We start from the raw sequence: 24339 nt of genomic DNA, 5'->3' as shown, positions 1-24339 counted from the left end.
AAAGGGTCTGTGCTGGGAAATTACGAGAGCAACTATTGTTAAATCATCATTTTATTGTGGGGCAGGAGGCAAAACAACATCTACCTGATGTAGTGGAACATTGTGCCATTTATTGAAAGCCATTTCTCTGACTATAAATCTCTTACGGCAGTGATCTAACTGAGCTCATCTGAGCTTAGCTTTAAAGGGTGATAGTCATCATTCGACTGACACCTTGACCCACAGGCAGAGATAGCAATATAATCGGGTATTGCGATGTCAAATGAAGCAGTAAAAACCCATCAGCAGAGATATCATGAGGTCTCCCGAGGAGGAGAGCTCTTGCCATGCTGGACGACATTTCTCAGAAATTGGTGGTGTGACAGACACTAAAATGCAAGAGAGAAGAAAAATGAAGTGAAGAGCAACTTTTCATTCTGTCAAAAATAGAAGCAGTTGAATTTCATTCATTTTGGCGACCGTTTTTCATACCCAAGCCGGACAGGAGACCATTGTGAATTATTTTTTTTACACATTAATGCATTTGAATATTCTATGATGACTATTATGTCTATTCAACTCCATCCAAATCTACTGCCTGTATGCCAAAATCTGATTTATATCAATGTACAATCATTTCAGAACAACTGAAATCCCAGATAAATATATTTTATTAACAATACAAAATGGACCAGAATTGAACAGGAAAAATATGGATTAATCAAAATGTGCCAAGCAACTGGCATATTAAATAATTTCTCTCCCCTAAATCCACATGAATAAATGTGTGCTTTCATAACAGCTGATAACAGAGCCTCTGCATTTTTTCCCAGTATGCCCAATGTTGTCAGTAGTAACAAAAATGTGACAAAAAAATGTTGAGTCTAATACTAGAAAAGTCAAATGTATGAGCATGTATACTGGTGAGGGGACTGTGTAAAGAGAGAGCTAAGGCCAAAGGAGAATGATGTACCTTTCTAACAAACACTGACACTTGCATTATGGTCTTCATATCAAAACAGAACAGAATACATTCTTTGGCTGGCATGTACTGTAAATGTACAGTTCTGTTTGCCTTGTGCTGACTACACAACCTACAGTCCTCATCACCAGTCTGATTATAAGTGTGGTGTAAATTTCTTCTTGAAGTCAGTGTCACATCATGTCCAAATAACAAGCAATTACCAAAAAGTACCATGGTAGGGTTCCCGCAGATCCTTAAAAAGTCTTAAAATGTCTTAAATTCAGTTTTCCAAAAATTAAAGTCATAAAAAGTCATAAGTATCTTAAATGATGCAACAAAAGTCTTACATTTTATTTAAAGAGATCTTAAATTTGGGGGTGGAAAGACAGGAATCGTGATATGGCCTAATGTGATTATCAAACTTCAAAGGAATATGATTTAATTAAATAAATGCATGCACTGCGTCTCTCAGATTGAAAACGTGGCACTGTTTTATTTTCTCCAAGCACGCAGGGGGCTCGTGAGCGTTTTCAGCTGTTGCGGAGCAGTTCACAAACACTGAGCCATATCGAATATTTATGACAAGCAAACACTAAAGATCAACTGTTGTTGATGATGATATAGTGTTGAGTAAATTTGACAATGTTTACTTTTAATTTTTTATTGTAAAATGTATATTATTGTAGGAGTGCACATTTTATAACCCTTATTTGTTTGAATGAGTAGCTGGAAGCAGTGAAGCGCAAACAATACAAAATAAGAGTCCCTGGTGTATTTCAAAGTTACAGTGCCTTTAAAATGAAAAGTTTCATGCTATGAATCAAACCCCCCATGTCTTTAGTATTTTAAACTTGCATATAGCCTACCCTGTTTTACTGATAAGCGATGTTAAGGCCATGTTGAATGAGTCTGTAATACATTATTTGTAATGTATGACTGATTTATTTTGAGATTGTGTTGGTTTGTTTTGGTATGGGGATACGGTATAATTTTTATTTGTTCAGGTCTTGAAAAGGTCTTAAAAATTTGTACATTTGATTTTAAAAACTCTGCAGCAACCCTGCATGATATTACTAGGCTATATAGCTAAATAAATATCTCAACCTAAATAAATATATATATATATATATATATATATATATATATATATATATATATATATATATATTTACATTTTAATTTATAAAAAGCTTAATATTAAGAGACAACTTTAAATAAGTCATTAGTAGGTTAATTTTCTCAAAATCTGTAAATTTTCTCTCTGGCACTTTAAATTCCTTTGTTTTGAGAAGCCCCTCCAACACAACATAACAACATTTCCTCAACTGATGGCGTGAGCAGGGGGTGAAACTATCTGTTTGTTCGATCAACAGCAGACGGGGCATATTCAAAAAGCTGTTTAAAAACAATGTTTATTTTTGTAATTCCATTGGGTGGCTGAGATGGAGGGAAAGCTAATATAATCTTATAACACTAGTCAATGTGTTCAAGAATGTTAATGGCCAAATAAAAAGTGCAATAAAATCATCACGATAATTCTGAAGCTGCATAACTTTACATTGGCAGCAAAATCATGGTGAATAAGTAGTAAATATACATTATACCGCCCGGGTATTAAAATCTGATACCATCACTTTGCCATGATACCGCCACAGTACGATATTATAATTAATATGTACATATTCACTTGAAATAAACACAAGACCAACGCGCAAATTCATGTATGTGTTGCTACTGTTGTTCCAATCACACAATTTTGCAACAGAGTGTAAGAGCCAGAATAATATGAATGCAGATTTTCATTTATTTTCCAATTGTGGTTATCTCTATACTGCAGTTGATTTGAGGAGGCGCACATCAAAAATTTTTATTCATTCTTTGTGAGCAAGAGAGAGAGAAGAATCAACAAAATGGATGAGCTTTTTTCCATTAGTGTTGAGAATATTTGTGATACCTGAGATAACAGCCAGTTTGCCTGAGCCATGCTCATCTCTGGCTATCCTCTCAGCCTCTTCCATCAACATCATCCCAAAACCCTGCACATGCACACGAAAAGAGAGTGAAAGAGCATGCAAGCAGGTGAGAAATGTAATATACATGAAATTGCATGTTCTCTGTAGAAATAATATAATCTATAAATGAATCTAGTTTAAACCATCACTTACAACTAATGATATTAGATCATTTTGTCAGATCAGTAATGCAACTACCCAACTTTTTTTTGACAAATAAAGGTGCCTTCTTTCAGACATTAGAGCAGAAGTACTCGACAGGCAAGTGAAATTAGTATTTGTTGCTTGATGATTTTTCAGCATCTTGCACCACGAGCATTACATTTTGAAAATGGCATGTCAAGTTAAAATATAGATGAAGACAGAAGTTTACATCCACTTAAAATAATTTTTTTAACCACTTCACAGATTTAATATTAGCAAACTATAGTTTTGGTATGTTGTTTAGGACATCTACTTTGTGCAATTTTTCCAACAATTGTTTACAGACAGATTTTTCACTTTTAATTGACTATATCACAATTCCAGCGGGTCAGAAGTTAAAGTTAATTGTGCCTTTAAGAAGTTTGGAAAATTCCAGAAAATTATGTCAAGCCTTCAGACAATTAGCTTTTGATAGGACATATACTGAATTGGAGGTGTACCTGTGGATGTATTTTAAGGCCTAACTTCAAACTCAGTGCCTCTTTGCATGACATCATGGGAAAATCAAAAGGTATCAGCCAAGACCTCAGACAAAAAATTGTGGACCTCCACAAGTCTAGTTTATCCTTGGGAGCAATTTCCAAATGCCTGACGGTACCACGTTCATCTGTACAAACAATAGTATGCATGTATAAACACCATGGGACGCAGCCATCATACTGCTCAGGAAGGAGATGCATCCTGTCTCATATAGATGAACATAGTTTGGTGCGAAAAGTAAAAATCAATCCCAGAACTACAGCAAAGAATCTTCTGAAGATGCTGGAGGAAACAGCTAGACAAGTATCTATATCCACAGTAAAGAGAGTCCTGTATTGACATAACCTGAAAGGATGCTCAGCAAGGAAGAAGCCACTGCTCCAAAACCACCATACAAAAGCCAGACTGCAGATTGCAAGTACACATGGGATAAAGATCTTACTTTTTAGGAAATGTCCTCTGGTCTTATGAAACAAAAATGTAACCGTTTGGCCATAACGACCATTGTTATGTTTGAAGGAAAAAGGGTGAGGCTTGCAAGCCGAAGAATGCCATCTCAACCGTGAAGCATGGGGGTGGCAGCATCATGTTGTGGGGGTGCTTTGCTGCAATAGGGACTGGTGCACTTCACAAAATAAATTATGTGGACGTATTGAAGCAAAATCTCAAGACATCAGCCAGGAAGTTAAAGCTCAGTCGCAAATTGGTCTTCCAAATGGACAATGACCCAAGCATTCCTCCAAAGTTGTGGCAAAATGGCTTAAGGGCAACAAAGTCAAGGTATTAGAGTGGCCATCACAAAGCCCTGACCTCAATCTGATGGGCAGAACTGAAAAAGCGTGAGCGAGCAAGGAGGCCTTCAAACCTGACTCAGCTACACCGGCTCTGTCTGGAGGAATGGGCCAAAAATCAAGCAACTTAATGTGAGAAGATTGTGGAAGGCTACCCAAAATGTTTGACCCAAGTTAAACAATTTAAAGGCAATGCTACCAAATACTAACAAAGTGTATGTAAACATCTGACCCACTGGGAAAGTGATGAAATAAATAAAAGCTGAAATAAATCATTCTCACTACAATTATTCTGACATTTCACATTCTTAAAATGAAGTAGTGATCCTAACTGACCTAAGACAGGGAATGTTTTCTACAATTAAATGTCAGGAATTGTGATAAACTGAGTTTAGATGTGTTTGGCTAAGATGTATGTAAACTTCTAACTTCAACTGTAGTTCTTTAAAAAAACGCAACTCATAAAAACACAACAAGACCACTACAATATGTTCCATTGTGTTGCGTGCCATCTACCCATTTTTGAAAGGAAGATTGCATCCTGTGTGAACGCCTTGTAATCCTCACCACAATGAAAGTTAAATGGTGCCATTGGACCACAAGGTAATGACGAAAATTACATAACCAATTACAAAATTAAAAGGGAGGCTTCTTTTTGACACATTTGTTTATAGTTGTTACTGAATTTCTATTGTTGTGAAAAGATTTAAAGTTGACAAAATAGTAAAGTCACTCAATTATTGTATTTTCATGATTGATCATTGCTGTGACTTCTTAGCACTCTTGTACTCATGCTGCTGGAACTTGCTAGGGTCCCGGCTGCTGACGGGTACAACACTTCCATAGACATGCAGCTCTCTAACAATGTGTCACGGAGCAGAACTATGCACTGCCCCTTTAAGGATCCACCACCACTACCTAAAATGTTTGTTCGTTAGATTGCCAGGTGACCTCAATAAAGGAAACCGTGAAGAACAGGAGAGCAGATGGTCATTCACAAAAAAGAGAAAGAAGAGAGATTTGAGACTGTTTGAGGGGAAGTTGAGTAAGGAGAAAGAATGTTTGCTGCTTTGTACGGTGATGTGGATAAGGAACGTGATTGGAGGAGAGAGGAAGAAACAACAAAGGGACTCATTTGACAGTGCTCATCACCAGAGAGTGAGGCCTGATATCGTAGCCGTTCATTGCACTTTTTGAGTAAAAGTGGGGTGGCGTGAGTTCGTAGGATCTGTAACTGCCGAAGTGCTCCATGGTCAAGGTGAGATGGAAAATTAAAGGTCTAAAATGGAAGTTCCAGGTGATTCCTTGATTCTTCTGACCTACTTTTTTGCCCTGTTGCGTCCTGCAGTAATGCCCACAGTCGTCATTGAGGTAATTGCAAACTCTCAGTGAACCAGCGTGCACCATTCACAAACTCTCCTACTGCCTGAACTCTCTATCATACATTTACACACACACATACATATATATATATATATATATATATATATATATATATATATATATATATACACACACACACACTTTAATAATTATTGTTGGGTGTTTTGTTCTGTTGTGATTTATTTATTTATGATTATTTCTAGAATTTTGTTCGTGAGTCTTGGACTCCTTGCCTTTTGTTTACAGTTTTCTTTATGCTATTTGAAAAATATACTTATGCTTTGGAAAGTGAAACACTCTTTTGTGAATTTATTTAAAATACATTTAATGCACGTAATTGGTGGCTTTTAAGAGCTATCTGGGACAAAGTATTAATTTTGATGGGCCCAAACCTGTCTGGCACCCGAATTTGATTTTAAAGTATTAGTTTAAATTTAGTACAGGGGCCGCCACTGTTACAAATGGATACCCCACCTTTTAACTCTGGCCGGAAGGACTGTGGTGAGCAGCGGCGAAGACGCAGGAGACAAATTAGAATGTCCTGTTCAGGGTCCTCATAAAACAGAAAGATCTCCCAGCCCCCAGTAGCCACATAGTCTCTGTGGATCAACTCCACCTATATGAAGCATAGAAACTGTATGTTAGTGCCCAGAGGCCTTTCTGTTACTAACTGTACATCCTTTACAAACGATCTTCTGCTGACCATTGACACTGAGCGTTAATTACCTGGTATGGTCAAACTTTGTGATGAATATCGTGTATACCAACTTCTCTGGTTCTTACATCCCTGCACTGCAGAAACCAACAACATGGCTTGAACAAAATGACAGCAAATTCATACACCAAACAAACTAAATGATTGATTTTGGTGTAATGAATATTACCTCAGTGCACATGTCTTTCATTCTAGCCAATGCCAGTTCTCTCAGATTTCCATGTTCCACACCAGAGCTCACCAAAGGCATTGGGATATCCCTGAATGAGACAAAAGATTAACATCTGTCTTCAAAGCAGTTTAAAAAAGAATACAATAGTAAACATTGACTCATTGAAACATTATCCCCTTTTCCAACATCGTGCCGAAAGGTTCCGTTCTGTATCGATCCAGGCTCAATGGCATGGTTTCGGTTTCTTTTTCCACTGTGGTGCAATAAAACCAAGATTCAAATGGACTGACAGCGCAAGCGACCAATCTGGCTGTGAATGATTTATAGTCAAACCGTACTGAACTATGCTCAAGTGGAAAAGCTACTGAAAACATTCATGCTCAGAGCTGTTCGGCGCTTATTGAAATCTTGTTCCAAAACCTAGTGAGCTGATTTATCACACAGCATCAAAATGTATCATAAATACACTCTCGACATAACAGTTGCTCCAAAAGGTAGAGGTAATATACATATTTTGGCCAAAATCTAAGGCAGCATAGAATGTATCCATCTCAAAGTCAACCCCATATTATACTGAGATGAGCTTATAGAAAAAAATTAGAAAGCAAGAGAAATATATCATATATGTAATTCATTCAATATAAAAAAGTAGCCATAATAATTAAAATGAACTATTTTGCACAAGATTTGGGAGTGCTGTGTATTTTTATGCTTATTAGAAAATAACGTTGTTGGTTAAGCAACATGATAACAGCAAACTAATGAAATCAATTATCTCCAAGATCTCCAGTCAAGCGCTTTTTGTGTGGAGCACTTCAAATCCTTCTCCAAGTCACTTCTGAGATTCCATTTTTGTTAGGATTCTGCCTATGTAGGCAGTCGACAGCAAGGCAGTTCACTAGGTTTTGGAACAGAGCTTCTAAAAGTATTTTGAAAGGTTATGCTCAGACCCCTCTCTACCTCTGCACATGGTACACACGAGTCCATGGTGGGACCAGTGCTAGAATCCGTGCTACTAGATCCACCCAGGTACTGGGAGTGTCTGGTCAAGCTGAACCCCATATGAATGCAGTTCATAGATTTAGGGAATTCGTAACTAAGGGGCAACACTTTTTCACACAGGTCCAGTTGGTATTGGATAACTTTTTTGTTTGCTTCAATAAATAACATTATCAAATAAAAATTTTATTTTGTGTTTACTTAGATCGCCTTTGTTTTATGTTAGATTTTGTTAGAAGTTTAGTTATTAGTCATAATTATAAGACTTATTAGTATTAGTCATAACTTTGCAAATGTATTAAAAATAAAAAACTGAAATATCACATTGACATAAGTATTCAGACCCTTTGCTATGAGACTTGAACTTAAACTCGGATGCATCCCATTTCTCTGGATCATCTTTGAGATGTTTCTACACTTTGATTGGAGTCCACCTGTGGCAAATTCCATTGACTGGACATGATTTGGAAAGGCATACATCTGTCTATGTAAGGTCTTACATCTGAAAATGCAGGTCACCAGGACTCTTCCTAGAGCTGGCCGCCCGGCCAAACTGAGCAATCAGGGGAGAAGGGCCTTTGTAAGAGAGGTGACCAAGAACTCGATGGTCACGCTGGTTGAGCTCCAGAGATCATGTATGGAGATGGGAGAAACTTGCAGAAGGACAACCTTTACTGCAAAACTCCACTGATCTGGGCTATATGGCAGAGTGGCCAGACGAAAGCCTCTCCTCAGTGCAAGACCCATGAAAGCCCACTTGGAATTTGCAAAAAAGATTGCCTGCAATGACCCTGCTCTGCTCTGCTGAAATAAAGATTGAAATGTTTGGCATCAATTTCAAGCATCATGTCTGGAGGAATCCAGGCACCTGTGCAATACCATCCCGATGGTGAAGGTAGCATCATGCTGTGGGGTAGTTTTTCAGCAGCAGGGACTGGGGGACTGGTCAGGGTTGAAGAAAAAGCTGAACTCAGCAAAATACAAGATATTGTTAATGAAAACCTGGTCCAGAGCACTCAGGACCTCAGACTGGGCTGAAGGTTCACATTCCAACAGGGCAATGACCATAAACAAACAGCCAAGATAATGCAAGAGTGGCTTAGGTACAACATTCAAACTGACAGAGCTTGAGAGGATCTGCAGAGAAGAATGGCAGAAAATCCCCAAATCCAGGTATGCAAAGCTTGTCGCATAATACCCAAGAAGACTTGAGGCTGTGATCGCTGCCAAAGGTGCTTCAACTAAGTACTAAGTTAAGGGTCTGAATACTAATATCAATGTGATATTTCAGTTTTTTCTTTTTAATAAATCTGTAAAGTTATAAAAATCAGGTTTTTTCTTTGTCATTATGAGGTATGGAGTGTGGATGTGAAAAATAATAATAATTTAAAGCATTTTAGCATAAGGCTGCAACATAACAAAATGTAAAACAATTAAGGGGTCTGAATTCTTTCTGAAAGCACTGTGTGTGTGTGTATATATATATATATATATATATATACATATATAATAAACACAAACATTTTTTCTCTTTATCTTATACTAACTTGTTTAAAAAAAAATCTAACATAAAACACAAAGTTTAAAAATTATGGCATTGTGCTTGGTGATGTAAGGCTCGCATACAGCTGCTTGACCATGAAAGCCCTTGCCATGAAGCTCCCGGCACACAGTTTTTGTGCTGATGTTAATGCCAGAGAAGGTTTGGAACTCTGCAGTTATTGAGTCAGCAGAGCGTTGGCAACTATTACACACTATGCGCCTCAGCACTCGGCAACCCTGCTCTGTAACTTGACGTGGAGTTGCTGTGGTTCCTAAACGCTTCCACTTTGTAATAATACCACTTATAGTAGATCGTGGAATATCTAGGAGGGAAGAAATGTCCCGAACTGACTTGTTGCAATGGTGGCATCCTATAACAGTACCCTCCCCCACCCACCCACCCCTTCAGGGACACATTATTCCATTTCTGTTAGTCACATGCCTGTGAAACTTGTTCAGATTATGTCTTAGTTGTTGAATCTTTTTATGTTCATACAAATATATACACGTTAAGTTTGCTGAAAATAAAAGCAGTTGAAAGTGAGAGGACGTTTCTTTTTTGCTGAGTTTATATACATTACTGTGCAAAAGTCTTAGGCATATAAGAAGTTTCACAAAAGCATTTGTCTTAAGATGGTATTTATATCTTCAGCTTTAGTGTGTCAATAGGAAATATAAATGTTAGACTCCCAAAGACTACTTTTGCAAATAGAAAAGATTAGAATAGAAGAACAGGGAGCATTGTGAACATCGTGTCAGTCTGTAATTACATAAAGAGACAGAAGCAAATGAGACGGCCTAAATAGATAGAAGAATGCTGGCGAATTCTCCAAGAAGCATGGAACATCCTATCTGCCAACAACCAAGATTCAGAGGCCATGACACTTATAACATAACAATTACATTTAAAGACACAATGTCAATGATCATTTAATTTGCGCTGTCTGTCTTTCTGACACACCAGCGAATCATTGGACTAGACACTGGCGGCTTTACACAAAGATTGTGTGAGGCTAAACATAAACAGCAGCTCTAAATAACGCAAACAAACAACAATAGTTCCCATTCATAGAAAAATGTAAACAACAGATTATGTGAGTCATGTATAGCAGTAGGGTTTAAGCTTCCCCTTACTCTTGAATGTCTTTGTGTGCTGTATTTAGTTTTTAGTGTTAGATTTGAGTGTTTTCTTTTTTTTAGGGGGGAGGGGAGCCTGCACAGAGTCTGATAAGTGAGAAGTGAGAGTTGGATGAGTCTGTAATGGGTTTCCATTATCACCGAACCACGCTTCTTTCCACCACGCACCCGTCATGAGATAGCGGGACAGGTTCCTATCTGGTAAGGTGGGGAGGTTGGGGGAAGGCGTGACGGAGAGCGAGAGGGTAAATACGGAAATGGGAGGGGAAGAAGAGAGCTTGAGCATCAGAGAAAGCAAGTTAGGTGAGATAAACAAGGAGAGCGCTGCCGGTAGGTGACACAGGTGAGGTTGTGTGGGTGCCTTGTGCAGGTGGAGAAGTAGAGCTGATAGCGGTGGGGTCAGGGACCACCAACCAGAGCCATTAATCTCCCTCTCTCTCCTTCTCTGTCACACTGCCTCCTAATGGCGCTCTATCACAGAGTTATCACAACGGGTGTGTGGTTGGGAGAAAGAGGATTTAAAATACACTCAAAACCAATACGTGAAACGGATGCTAATATAAAGGCTGAAGGAATTAGGTAGTGGACCGGAATAGCAAGAGCCATCTTGGTGGGAACTCTACAGAGTAATGAGATATTCATGGCCGACACACCGATTCTGATCAGAACATTATTTCACTGGCGAGTTTGCTGGGATGTGGTTACACTGACTCACTTGATCTACAGATAGAACGGGAGGGGAGTCTTGTGCATAAATACAGAGGGAACAAATATACAAATGGGTAGTCAATGTTTCAAAAGTGTTTACCAGTGTTGTGCGGTGTGACAAGCTATAATTCATCTAAAGCTTTCAAACCAAAATGTTTTTAACTTTTCTCTGATTATTAATTATTATAATATATATAGCGTTTACAACCTCATACTACATGGAATATTTGTATTTTTTACCATTCAAAAGGTCACACTGCAGGTACTGCACACCATTTAAATGGTGACCAGTTACAGGGCCTAACACATACACTTTCCCTTATATGTACATTTTAACCTAAAATCTTAATGGTGAATAAAAAAAAAATATCCTTAGAGTACAGGAAGGGACTATTTTTTTCTGCAATATTTTGCATTGCCTTGCAATACCTTTATCCATCCCTAATTACAATTAACCATGGTAATTTTACCAATGGTTTTACAACAACAACCATTGTTATTTTAACCATTAAATTGGTTGTAAAACCATAGTAATAATACAGGAAAACCAAAACTATGGTCATAAAAGTCATAACATAGTTACTACAGATTTACAATATTAACACCCAGGTTAACTTGTAAGTAATGTTTTTAAAACCATGATTTCCACCAAAAAGGTATGCCCTTATCATGGTTTCACTGTAGAGCTTTCAGAGACTCTAGAGACTGGATGATTGGAAGAGACGTTAATTGTTCTCTTCTACAGTTTAATGCCATTAATGTGACTAAACGCAAAATATTATTTAGATAATTATACTCATTTAAGCATTATGTTTGCAAAATTAACGTCATTCAGTGCCACACAACATCAACGTGGCTGCTTGAACTAAAGGGAAATAACCACCAGCTTTAAAATCTGTAAACTCCAGAGATCGTGCTGACAGCGTTCACCTTACATCAAAGAAACCTGTTGGCACCTGGATTGTTCCCGGTTGGTGTTTGATGCAGTCTTTCAGAGAGAGACACTTTGAATGGGTTCCAGAGTGCAGTCACTGATTGGATCTCCATGCCTTGGTAATGAAACCCACAATAATGAATGCTCTATTCACTTCCCATAATGAAGCCCCTGATAATGTAAACCAATGCGTCACAGCTGGACACTGACAGAGACCATAAAAGAGCAGCCTGCCATGGCACATCACTCCCCACTTAATTTACATTCAACCGTCATTCCTGCTATGTAACAATTAGCTACTGCACCCAGCAAAACATGGAATTTTTCCAACTCTACACTAGCTTGGAATAGGTGTTTTGGTACTCTTAAACTGTTTGCATCCAGTGTAACACCTTTGTTTATCTCTACACATTATAACCAAGTGCTGTGTGATATGGAAAAGTTTCTAAAGGTGCCACATTTCTCTGGATTCATTTTCAATCCTTATACCTCTGCCTGATGAGGACTATGGCTCAGTAGTTTTCGTTAGTTTGAGTATGAGATTCAAAAACTCCAATACAGAACCTTCCTGCAATATGGAAATTTTGGATATCCCAACAGCACTTTTGCAGTGACATTGATTAATTGAACTCTTTAGTTGAAGAAACTGACATTTTGTAAACAACATGCACAACCTGTGATGTACAAGGAATACAGAGATAAACCTCTTCATGAGGAGTTCTCAGTTCATTTACATTAAAAGAGCTTACAGAATAAATTTAAACGTTTGAGAAACCACAAATTTAGAAGCACGACTTGGCATAATCCTTTTGAAGTGTACGTGCGAGCCTTATTTGAAGAACTCCTTTCAAACATGATTACTTAAAGGAATAGTTCACCCAAAAATGAACATTTGCTGATAATTTACTCACCCTCAGACCATCCAAGATGTATATGACCTTCTTTTTTCATCAGAAAAATCCCAGATTTTTAGCTTCATACAATGCAGGTGAATGGACACAAATCGTTGATTGTCCAAAAAGCATATTTAGGTAGCTTCAAAGTAATCCACATGACTCCACTTGATTAAGTAATGTCTACTGAAGTTAATCGATACGTTTGTGTGAAAAACTAATCGCTAATTAAAATTTTCTTAACTTTAAATATGTGATACCGTCAGCTCTCTATAGTTGTTTCAATTGAGCTAACTCTGCCAACACGCCAATATAATGATGTCACAAGACAGCGTGAGGCATTCAGTGTTTACAGAAAGTGATTTTTTTAAAGTTAATAAAGGTTTTAATTAGCAATTCGTTTTTCACACAAACGTATCGATTCACTGCAGAAGACATTACTTGATTAGTGGGAGTTGTATGGATTACTTTGATGCTGACTAAGTGTGCTTTTAGACCATCAAAAATTGGTGTCCATTCACTTGAATTGGATGAAGATAAAAACCTGGGATACTTTCCTAAAAATCTTAAATCCTGTTCTGATGAAGAAAGATGGTTATATACATCTTGGCTGGCCTGAGGGTGAGTAAATTATCAGCAATTGTTTTTTGGGGGGTGAATTATTCCTTTAAGTACCACTTTAGAAATTAATTTTTCACCTTTAGAGGTGCATGGTAGTTTTTTCCTCTTAAGAAATAAAGAGCACTTAATTTTTTTTTTTAAGTCACAGACATTTTATGATCAATTCACATATTTCATTTTGTGCCAGAAGTCACAGAAAACTGCAGTGGAATTACACTGATCCAGATGTCCCTGGTTATTGTGTAAAAGTACTCACAATTAACTGCTCCACGTCTCTTTCCTTGCCAACATTGGGCAAGTCTGGCATCATATGAGCTACCACCTTAAATCCAGCAACTTTAGCCAGCAGGAAAGATTCACATATGGCCCGGACTGTGTGTCCCCTGGAAACATTTGTCACAACTCTGTCAGGACCATTTAAAATAAACCAGTAAACCCAATTGGATGATTTTAATTTGTGAAAGATGTAAAAGAAATGGTGACCAAATAGTGACTAGTTACAAGACCTAAGATTTACACTTTCTTTTATACAATCATATAAAGTTTGTCCTAAAATCTTGATGATGATTAATAACTATCCATATGCATTGATGAAAGATATAATTTATCAACCTAGGTTTTATAAAACTAAATTTAAATTAGAGTAGTGATGATGGAAGACTAATAGTTAAGGATCTATGCTGTTAACAAGGTCGCTTGTTACATGTTTCTATGACCTTGAGCAAACCACTTAAGCCCTATACCCCAAATAGTGTAAATAAATTGGAATTGGAATTTTTGGGTGAACTTTCCTTTTAACTAGTTCCTCCACATTAAAAGCAATAAAGTCTGACCTGTTGGTATCTCAAGCCAAATCCTCATAGACACTCTATACACCAATCTCTAGTCTATTGCAACCGTAGGCCAACATGTCACTCATCAGGCAGTAGTCTGGTCTCGTCTCGATGGTGATGCCAACACATTTGGTGTTACTGCGCTCAGAATACCTGTGGAAAGGAAACAACGCTTACTAATAATAATATCAGAACATTATGGCAGCAAGAACCAGTGCATGATATAGAGGATATACTTTGTTTAAATAGTTTGTTCACCCAAAAATGTTAGTTAAAAATGTTATTCTCATGTTGTTTCAAAACCTATCTGACTTTCTTCTGTGGAATGCATAAGGAGATGTTAGGCAGAGCACAATAGCCCCAGTCTCTATTCGCTTTCATTTCATTTCATTGTACGGAAAAAAATTATGCAATGAATGGTGACTGAGACTTATATATTGCTAAACATAATCTTTTGTGTTCCATGGAAGAAAGTCAGATGCATTTGGAATAATCTGAGGGTGAGTAAATGCTGACAGAATTTAAATTATTCGGTGAACTATCCCTTGAAATGATGGGATGGGATCCCTTTAAAGCACTAAAACACAACGCAACAAACGTACATTTTACAACTAACTTCTTTAAAACAAAAAAACAAGTAAACCCTTAAAAAAAACTAAAAATAACTCTATTGCATGATGTACCGGGTCCCATTGTTTTATGAGTTTATAAATATTGCGTGTGCTTTCACTCCCATAAAGAAGTGAATATTCCAGATTACTTCTGTCAATGTCTAACTGAATGCAGAATAAAAATGGAGGATCTGACTATTAGAGTTACTGATGAGAATATGAAAATCGTTTTTTGGCGTCCTGTCACACATGACATTGTTCTGCAGTTTTAATAGTCATTTAATGGTCCAAAAACTTCCTTCTTTCTGCTGTTTTCAGACATTGTTGTTGTGAAAACAATAGAGTGTTTCTCATTCGTGCTTGCTTTTTCTCTTTTTAATTCTCTCGCTTGCACACACACAAACACACACACCCTCTGCTGAGATAAGCGCTGTGCCTGAAATCGAACGGTTGTCTCCCCAATCTCTGCCTGATTAGCAGCCGGAACAATTATGGCAATCGTGTCATCTTAACAAACCTGCTGATAAGCTGTGGTGGGCCGACAATCCTGTGGACCTCATCGACACACACACACACACACACACACACACACACACACACACACACACACACACACACACACACACAACCCAAGAAAATAAATAACATAACAGAAACAATAAACTAACAGCGCCCTGTAGTGGCAGTCCATGCATGCACATCTCATCTCCTCTGCCTATCATTATAACTTCAAAAAGTTGGTCTACTTTGTGGAGTTAAAGTCACTGGCTGGATCAACAGCATTTGAGTCACCACTTGGCCAAAACTGACGCAAATAGCTTTTTCTGAGAGTCATTGTGTTCAAATAAATGAAAAAGATTGAGGAATATGATGTTCTAAACCACTTTTGCGATCCAATCCTTAAGGTGAAGTGTGTATGTTTTTCCACATTAAAATATTTCTCCTATCCAATCTTAATATGCAGGGACAAATATATAGCAAATAATGCATTTAGGGGCTGATTTCACTGAAAAGTGTAACACTGTGGCTCTGTAGTGCTTTTAAAATTTGTTTAAGCATCCCAACCAGCTTGACACAACAACACTGGCTCAATCAATGGCATAGGTTTGGGCCAGTACTATCAGTTTGCTGAACAATGGAAGATGAGTGTTCAGGAAGTCTGCTTCCTGAACAGTCATTATTTTTGCAATTTCATTTGATGCTGGAAGTAATACAAAAACTACACATTTCACCTTTAAATATTAATTTAATTTAACATAATAACTTAATTGGTGTTTGACTAATGAATAAAACGAAAAGAAGGATTTTTGCTTGGATAGTCTTAAATGTGTAGGTAAATGTAAATATGTATAAAAAAAAAAAACAAGAGATGTAACAAATAGCAGACTTTATCTTGTCACCATCATTAAAGCAGAGAGCCCACATCCTGATCGCAGAGTTCCAGATGCCACATTCTCCCATTTTGTTCTGTGTCTATGCAGAAAGCAGAGCCAATGCAGCTGCTCTGATAGTAGAAGACGGGTCCAAAAACTATATACATGCCACTGTACCAAATTTGCTTACCAGGGTTTTTTTTGGCAGTGTGGTTTAACTGATCCAAGGCCTGCATTTGGTTATTTTGATAATACACACTTAAATTATCCTAGATTAGAACAAAAAGTACTGATCTCAGGTCAGAGTGATTTTTCCAAGTCCACATAAAAGAACACAGCTGATTTGGACGCTCTGCTTTTATTTAGCTCGGACACTTTAATTCCTACATTTATCATCTGCTTATGGACTAGTTATGTAATGGGTCGATGACAAGTACACTGCTTAAACTTATGTTAAGCTTTAGACAACAATGCAACATATGGGAATTCAATTAACTTATTAAAGTATTGTTTCTGAATTTAAACTCAAATAATAACTAAAGCTACTCTGATGGTGATGTAAACATTTTAGAAAATGCTTTTTTCTTCTATATATATATATATATATATATATATATATATATATATATAAACATACATACATACACAGTACTGCACAGAAGATGTTTCATAAAAGCATTTGTCTTAAGATGGTTATTTATATCTTCAGCTTTAGTGTGTCAATAGGAAATATAAATGTTAGACACCCAAGCATTACTTTTGCAAATAGAAAAGATTAGAATAGAAGAACAGGGAGCACTTCAGCATATGTCATGGCCCCCACAAACCCCCCACTGAACATTGTGTCGGTCTGAGATGACATAAAGAGACAGAAGCAATTGAGACAGCCTATATAGATAGAAGAACTGTGGTGAACTCTCCAAAAAGGAAAAGTCCAAAGTAGAATTTTCCTGATTTTAAGACTTATAAATTAATCATGGGGTACACTAAAAGGTCTGGATCAAGGACAAGACCAAAATAGACACATCAACACTTAAACAATCAAAACTCAAAATTAGGAAACATTATAATGACACACAAAAATCAAATCTGCAAACCTACAATGAGAAAACAAACAAACTTTAAAATCATGTTTTTCATGGACAGAAAAAATAAAAGTTTTAAATATTGATCTATTCCTTACACATGTCTAATGTTCCATTTCAGAAGACATTAATTAATCCACTGGAGTCATATGGATTACTTTTATGATGGCTATATGTGCTTTTTGGAGCTTAAAAAATTTGGCACCCTTTCACTTGCATTTTATGGACCTACAGAGCTGAAATATTCTTCCAAAAAGAATGATATTTTTGTCCCAAGATGTGGCTTGATGCAATTCTACAGGATTTTTTATGCCTATTGTATCATGTGCCAGGCAACAATCATAATCAATCTTTCATAAATCATAACTGCCTTAGCAAGCACCATTAACAATATATTTTAACACGAGGATTCCTTTTTCGTTTGGTTATTTGAACCTAGGGCAGCACGATTATAACAAAAATAATAATTTTCGATTATTGCTCTTGATATTTTAAATGTGATTATTAATGTCGATTAAAATATTAAAATACCATGACGTCACAAAATAAGCAACCATGGGGTTCTTCAGAGTAGCAGATTTCAATGGTGGATATTAGCTGCACTCCAGTTTCTTTAAGCATTTTATTGTATTGTATTTTATATTGTAATAATGTTTGTTAAGGTAAGGCAAATAAAAATTATTTGAAATTTATATCTATGGTATAGAATTAATTTAATTATTGCTAAATTACTGCTTAAATTATTAGTCCACGTACAGTAAATAATATGGCATATTCAATATTCAAACTTATACCAGCCGATTTAAATTGACCAAGTTAATGCGTTCAGTAAACCCTTAGGTGGCTAGACAGGGGACAGTTCATCCCGTTAGATCTTCAATGGTGATCTTGTTAATGTAAGATCATTGTTAGATCATTTGGCCTCTGTGGTTGCACTTTGGAAATTAAAAATAGTAATTTGTGCGATTCGTGAAAATGTTAAATCTACCAATACCAGCTGCGTGGCAAATGGGTCTGACCAGCTGCGTGGCAAATGGGTCTTATTAGAGCAGATGCAATAACAGTGACGGTGATTCCTGAAATGTGCTATTCATGCCTTATTCTTTATGTTGGCTACACCTCCAAAACACACTTGGAACAGTTAAGCTGAATTACTTTATTGCTATTTTGTACACAGAAATCGAGCAACGTGACAAACTCTCCCATTACAATGACTGCAGTCACACTGCAGGTTTACACTGTTTGAGACCTGCATTTTGACGTGAGTGCAGTGACGCTCCGCACAATGTTCTGCACTCTCACAAATGCTCTCATTAAAAACAAAGCTGTCTAATCAGTATAATAAATCAATTATTTACACCGCGTCTGTGCCTTGATTAGAACGGGATCGTTTAATTTTGTCGTGTTGCTCATTTGCAGTGTATTTAACATCTACGTTCAAAGCGAGGGGTGCAATATGCAATTAATCCCAAATAATTACAAAGTGCTTTTCGCTCTTGTTCTACAGCTTATTTTTAAGTGTCAGGTAATGTTTTTTCAGTATTAATTTTCGTGTGCTGTGCGAACAGAGCAAGAACATAAAGAAAGCATCTGGGCATTCAGACGGTTTAAAACTTGCGCATTAGGATCAGTTGTCATTACAGATAGGATGGAGGACTAATCTAAACGGCTCTGATTGACCATTGTCATTTCATTGCATCACATGTTAGTGATTGGTTAGAATACTCAACCACTGCAAAAACATGTTGTAAATAGAAACCATTGACACATTTACATTTATGTATTTGGCAGACGCTTTTATCCAAAGAGACTTACAGTGCACTTATACCTTGCTCAAGAACACAATGGTGGTGGCTGTGGGGATTGAACCAGCAACCTTCTAATTACCAGTTATGTGCTTTAGCCCACTACACCACCACCACTCTACAAAGATCGTGGCAGCCATAATCGTAATCGCAATTAGTTTTTTGATTAATTGTGCAGCCCTATTTGAACCTGTATTTTTTTTTTTTTTTTACATTATTTCAAGCCACATTTCATGATTTATTAGAAACTAGTCTAATTCTAAGAAGACCAGCACATAATACCACAAAGAATGTTCTCCTGAGTCATAGAGCTAACTGTTGATGGACTGCACCAATTCCCCCCACGACCCAAAGAATTTACACCATGCACAACTCATAATTAAGAGTGGCCCGATTCTATCACTCACATGAGTTTATCATGCAGTGCTCGTACCTGACAGCCTCAGTGATGTTGTTGGACGTGTGTCCTGACAGTGCGTCGTGGAGGTTACGGATGAAATAGTCCCTGTACTCTTCCGGCAGAGCCATGAATGTGTCTCCCATCACAATGAACTCCATTTTATCCAAGCTGTGACCAAACTACTTGAGCTAGACATTCAAACACAGCACTGTTTAATTAACACCATCTATAAGAATGGAAATGATTGAGAAGATTAATAACCCTGCAGATCTAAACTGTAAAATGAAAACCATTATAGGGATAGTTCATACAAAAATATACTCGTATTGTTCTAGAAATTAATGATTTTCTTTCTTCTGAAAAAAAGGAGTTGTTAGGCAGAATGACTCAGTCACAATTCACTTTCATGGTATGAAGAAAAGACGAAAGTGAAAGGTGACCAATGCTGTCAGTCCCTAACATGGGACAGGGTAACCGGGTAAGTGTATGACAGAGGTTTAATTTTTGGGTAAACTATCCCAAGGGGCCAAAGGACACATTTTTAAGTATTTTAATATGCTCCTTGAAGTTAACAACATTCATAAATATATTTAATTTATACTTAGTTTCAAAGAACTTAAAGAAATTGGTTATTCATTAGACACTTTTATATGTGTACCTGCCATAAAATCAGAGGACATGCTGTAATTAAAAGTTGGGCAAAATCATCTGGCCTTTTACAATGAACTTTTTTTAAATAATAGGATAAAATTGGGCAGATTCAATTCACATCAAACTTTATTGCAAGATAAACTTAAGTGTTAATTGTTAATGCATTATTAGACACTATACATAGAGATATAAAATATATTGAATGCTGAATTTTACTTTGATTAATTTTACAATCTTATAACTATTATTTACTTTGTATACCGGACTGCAGCTTGCTGAAGTCTCTATTATGCACACGCTGTGTCTCACTCGTGCAGTTTTGTTAACTGGTTCAGATGAAAGTGAGTGAGTTTTCAACCAATGCAAAGCGATATAGCAGCAAGATCGTATCTCGCTTGTGTGTGAAATCTCCATTCTCAGTACAGTAAATCCACTCCGGTGTTTTTTATGCCCGGGACATGCGACACGTGTAATAAATAAGAGTGCACTGCTTCACACAATCAGTTTCTCTTAGGATGTGCAGTTTAGTCGAGTGTGTACCTCCTGGAAATGTATATATGCCAATTTTAGCCAGAGGACGTGGGTAAAAAACTTTTTTCAGGAAATAATAATAATAATAAAAAATTATTATTTTTTTATGCATTAAATAAAAACTATAGCCCTAAAAATTAGTTTTTTTGCACAAAAAAACTGTCATTTATTTGTAAAACATGATCATTTTCCATCCTCATTCTGAACCTCTGAGAAACGTTTGGTTTTGGTGCTACTTCTGCTCTCTCCTTCGATCTAACTGCTCAACACTATTGGGCGGGGCTACGGACGTAATAAGTTAAAGCACTCATTGAGTATTGTGCACAATGTGGAGATATTTTGGCAGCTTGGTTTCAACAAATACTACTTTTGTAGTGAGGAGGAAGTTTTGAGTTCTGAAACTTACAGTATGTTTTTATAGTACAAAGAACACTTACATGTGAAAATGTCAAAGATAATGTATTTCTCATGTCATTACGCCTTTAAAATAATAATAAAAAAAATGTATTCACTAAGATTGCCTAGTCAACTAGTGAGTGACTAGTAGAGTGACAACATTTTTAAACATATTATTCAAAGTGCTATACATTTTCCCATTATTCAAGGGAAAAGTACTGAGTGCAAAGTACTGCTGTTAAAAATATCAAAGCCAAAATTAAATAAATTACTCGATCTGCTGGATGACAAGTTGACCATTCGTGACCCATTCCAACTATCAAACATTTCAGATTTTCACTGTAAAATGTGAAAAATCTGCTGATGGATATAAACTTAGAGGATAACTTACATGTTCTACTCTGTGTCTAGTCTGGAGGTACGGATCATACCGTGCACGTATGGCTCTCATTGATGTGGGCTGAGCAATGGGGTGAAAATAAAATAAAAATGAAGCATTTTTAAATGACACCAGTGCAGAACTCAATAAAAACATGTGTGATAGCATTGGTTTGTGAGACAGAAGGATAATTACCTCATATCCTGTGTAAGACTGAGTGGAATATTCCAAATCTGAGTCCGGACCTCCTGGGCAGTAGCTGCATGAGCAAATTAAATACATAAACATATTGCATCAACATAAAAACCCAGGACTTACTGTTCATAAATTTGCAGTCCATCTGTGGCCAGTGATATCATTACCATGTGCTCATAAATGTTTCCAATCATTTACTATACAGTATAGTCATAATTGCATGAACCAAATGACTTAGCACAGAAGTGCAACAAAGCATTTTTCCCCCCAAAGGACTTAAAGAAATAATTATTAAGATGCCGTACAAGCTAAAATAAAATAAAAGTTTTCACCTGAATTTACATATTTTGAAAATGACTCCCATTATAATGGGAATAGGTGCATTTTCATGCCACATTTTTAAGTCACTTTGGATAGAAGCATCATCTAAATGAATAAATATACAGTTGAAGTCAGAAGTTTACATACACCTTAGCCAAATACATTAAATTCGGTTTTTCACAAGTCCTGACATTTACATTGCCTGTCTTAAGTCAGTTAGAATCACTACTTTATTTTAAGAATGTGAAATGTCAAAATAATAGTAGAAAGAATTATTTATTTCAGTTTTTATTTATTTCATCACATTCCCAGTGGATAAGACGTTTACATACACTTTGTTAGTATATGGTAGCATTGCTTTCAATTGTTTAACTTGGGTCAAACATTTTGAGAAGCCTTCCACAAGCTTCTCACAATAAGTTGCTGGAATTTTGGCCCATTCCTCCAGACAGAACTGGTGTAACTGAGTCAGGTTTGTAGACCTCCTTGCTCACACACACTTTTTCAGTTCTGCCCACAAATGATCTATCGGACTGAAGTCAGGGCTTTGTGATGGCCACTCCAATACCTTGACTTTGTTGTCCTTAAGCCATTTTGCCACAACTTTGGAGGTATGCTTGGGGTCACTGTCCATTTGGATGACCATTTGTGACTGAGCTTTAACTTCATGGCTGATATCTTGAGATGTTGCTTCAATATCTCCACATAGTATTCTTTCCTCATGATGCCATCTATTTTGTGAAGTGCACCAGTCCCTCCTGCAGCAAAGCACCCCCACAACATGATGCTGCCTCCCCCATGCCTCATGGTTGGGATGGTGTTCTTCGGCTTGCAAGCCTCACCCTTTTTCCTCCAAACATAACGATGGTCATTACGGCCAAAAAGTTTTTGTTTCCTCAGACCAGAGGAAGTTTCTCCAAAAAGTAAGATATGTGTGCCCATGTGCACTTGCAAACTGTAGTCTGGCTTTTGTATGGTGGGAAATGATCATGTTTTACAAATATATGACCCAAAAATATTAGCGAACCTTAAGGAACATATTAAAATAATAAAAAGGCATGTCATGAACCCTTTAAGGTTTTATATAATCTGTGCAAAGAAAACTAACTTGTTACGGTTGATATCTTTTCCCTGTTCATGGGCCTCAACCAACTGCATGATGACATCAGCAATTGTCATCATCATGAGCTCTGCACAGCTTCACTCATCAGACATCACTCATGTTAAACACTAGCCTCTCTCTGTGCGTACTCTGCCTCAGAAGAATGCACTGTTACTGGACTGCTTGAATAAACAGACCACTTGGATTGTCAAAACCTTACCTTAAATACCTTATTCTGTGGCTCCCAAAAACACATTCTGACTAACACTTACTTAGAATTACTGTTCCCTTAAAGTAAAATAAAACATACAATTACTGTTGCGTCATTCCATGTGATTAGAGTCATAACTAATTAATTAATTAATTGCCTTACAAACTGATGCCTCACTACCAAGAAATGTATAAAATTCACTTTAGTTTGTAATCTTCCCATGATTCACACTCGCATAACTTTTGTCACATGTTATTACTACTGATGGTCTGTGAACAATCACGAATAACCTTGCTTTAAACAAAATTAAGATACAACATTCCCCCTAATTATTTAAACCTTAAATTATCCAGTTTTTCTATTATCTATTGTATGATAAGTGAATATACTTATTAGAACCATACATTAAATGCATGTTGTCAGTAGCTAACATTATCTTACAGAAAACGTCCTTGTGAGTAAATACGTACACTTCTTTTTCGGCTTTCCCATGCTGGAAACAATCTACATATAATACAGAACTCGTACACGATAGACAAACACTAAAATGTATTATAGTTAGATCAACAACCCCTGGACATCGAACGAGACATATCCAGCTGCAGACCCGCAGCACCACCAGCTTCAGAACCCCAGCGCCAGAACCTGAAGTGAGGGGCGGAGTTATTGACAATGAGACAAGCATGGCGGAGAGCATGGTGAGTTGTGTAACGTTTTTGACATCATGTTGTGAAAAATTATCGCATATATTAAGTTCAGCGTTTATCTGCTAAATATTTAATTTGTGCACAACTTTATCATCTTAATGAAGCTTGAATATGTTGTCATACTTTACTGTATTAAAAAAAAATTCTACGGATGGTTCGATACATTTTTGCGTGTTGTAAATGAGCCTTGCGGTGACGTTTTGAA

At 36.9% G+C, this 24339-nt stretch overlaps 1 pseudogene; it reads right to left on the bottom strand.

Annotated features, from left to right (window-relative positions):
• Positions 1–258: 258 nt before the first annotated feature.
• LOC127623936 (elongator complex protein 3-like) lies at positions 259–23293 on the bottom strand (annotated as a pseudogene).
• Between the last annotated feature and the right edge of the window lie 1046 nt (positions 23294–24339).

This window comes from Xyrauchen texanus, chromosome 30, assembly GCF_025860055.1.
Source record: "Xyrauchen texanus isolate HMW12.3.18 chromosome 30, RBS_HiC_50CHRs, whole genome shotgun sequence".
Classification (NCBI taxonomy): domain Eukaryota; kingdom Metazoa; phylum Chordata; class Actinopteri; order Cypriniformes; family Catostomidae; genus Xyrauchen; species Xyrauchen texanus.
The sequence above is the reverse complement of the archived record's forward strand: the minus strand, read 5'-3'. Positions and strand labels throughout refer to the sequence as shown.